Genomic DNA, 2,182 nt, shown 5'->3' with positions numbered 1-2,182 from the left:
ATCCTTAAATTTTATTTTGTTTTAATTTTGTCCCAAAAATTTTTTATTTGTATCAAAATATTTTCGATGGCTAAATTTTCAAAAAATTTAAGACCAATCTAACAATAATGCATGAAAATTATACTTAATTTGCTTGTGTTGAGAATTGTTCTTATATAATTATTGCTGAATTGGTCTTAAATTTTTTAAAAAATTAATCATCAAGAATATATTTGATACAAATCGAAAATTTCTGCGACAAAATTAAAACAAAATAAAACTTAGAGATATTTTTAAAATTTTTATCAAACTTCAAGTATCAAAATGAACTTTAAAAATATATATTAAAAGATAAATTAAACAATATATATTTATACATAAATATATAATGATTAATTTGTCAGTTGATTTTTACTTTGCAGATAGCATAGCATTTACGATGTCATCATATGCAAATCTTATTTGAGGACTCTATTAAAACAAAGGAAATAAAAATTTATTGAAAAATATAGTATGCTAGAGATAGAAACATTTAAGGTAACTATTCTAAAAGTTATATATCAAACTCGGCTTAACTTAAGCGTGAACAAGCATTGTAAATTTAACTAACAAATAGTTACCGCATTCATGAAAAGAGGCAAGTGAAACTGCTTGTGGTGTAACTGTTTATTTACCCATGTCGGACATCATGACTTTGCTGGCAAGTGGGGGCATGTATGTAGCCATTAATTAAGAGTCATATGCAAGTGCTTGGTGAATCTTTGTGTAGCAGTAGTGAGTGTTATATATGGTGGTGAATATCAGAGTTAATAAATATACTTACAAAGACCGTAGGCCTAGAAGAACGATATAGATCTATGATGTGTAAACATCAGCTACACCTTTTTGTGCCAAGCATATACATATATATTTGATTGAATTGAAATTGAGACATATGATAGAAAATATATACCAATATAATAATAATGGAGGCAACAGAAAGAAGGAGCTCCCCTTCAGTCCAAGCACAGAGAAAGAGGATAATGCAAAATATCTCCCGCTTCATTCACACAATTACAGTAGTATTAGCATCATTTAATTAACCCTACTGTTAGTGTGTATGAATGAGTCAGCAGTTATTTCAGCAACCCTTTAATCCCTTCTCCATGAAAGGACTGAAAGAAGCCCCTTCATTTTCTTTCCCTCTGTTTCATCATCTGCTCATAGCTTCCAAGTGATATATTCTCCATGAGTGTAAACAGATTTTCAGATGAATAATTAAACTAAAACTTTGAATAGTCTATTGATCCAAGTTTTAAAGAAATAAGAAAACCTAATGCAAATGTAGCGAAGCTAATTAAGTTACAGGTTTCAAAATGATGATGATAATTTATTGAGGCTTCAATTAAATTAAAGCCTCCCAATCTAGATCCGAATCTAATAATAACGTACTTTCGAAAGCGAAACAAACTGCGTCTGATTAATATGAAAAACAGCTCTGTGTACTCAAAAACAAGGTATAATTTGAAAAAAAAAATGAAAAAAAAAAAATGGTCAATAAAAGAGAAAGAAAAGAAAGAAGAGAAAGCTCAACTAGCTAGCATGAGGTGCTGATTAGTAACACGATGTATAAATATTTTCATGCAAGTTTAGAGGATTACATAAACTCTAATAACTTGGACATAACATTTTCAAGAGAGAATAAAGGTACAAACATATTATGCTAAGTAAATCTAATAAAACCTTAGAAAATTAAATAGCTGGTATCACATAAAAATCACGGTGAATGAAGGAAACCCTAAGCCACAGGAACGCGTGAGAAGAAAATGAGCTCAGATTAATAATAATCAGGAACAGAAAAAGGTATATTATAGAATAATTGCGATGAAATCGAAACTACACATGATTATTTGAAAGATAAGAGAAAGATCTATGAGCATGAAAAAGACTTGTATTAATTAATTAAGTAGGATAAGAGAATATTGGAAAACGAACTTGAACTTTGATGAGTAAACTAGATAGGGAGAGATCAAGCAGCTAAGTAAGAGTGAGAAAGAGAAAGCAGAAGCAGAAAGGGATATTCTGGCAGAAACCCTAATTCTGGTATGTTTTTTTCATGGAAATCTGCGCTGAACATAAGCTCGAAAACAGGGTTATAAAGAAATGAAGAAACACTGTAAAAGACCAAAATAGACGGATCGGGTCTGGTAATGTTTAGTGGACA

At 30.1% G+C, this 2,182-nt stretch overlaps 1 long non-coding RNA gene across 1 annotated transcript in view; it reads right to left on the bottom strand.

Moving 5' to 3' along the window:
* The window catches only part of LOC110267660, a 3,281-nt gene extending 1,127 nt beyond the window's left edge, over positions 1-2,154 (bottom strand). Inside the window, exon 1 of the long non-coding RNA XR_002355516.1 lies at positions 600-2,154. This is a non-coding gene — a long non-coding RNA (uncharacterized LOC110267660). The remainder of the gene's footprint in view (positions 1-599) is intronic.

This window comes from Arachis ipaensis, chromosome B10 (assembly GCF_000816755.2).
Source record: "Arachis ipaensis cultivar K30076 chromosome B10, Araip1.1, whole genome shotgun sequence".
In the NCBI taxonomy this organism is placed as follows: domain Eukaryota; kingdom Viridiplantae; phylum Streptophyta; class Magnoliopsida; order Fabales; family Fabaceae; genus Arachis; species Arachis ipaensis.
This window is presented reverse-complemented; position numbering and strand designations above follow the sequence as displayed.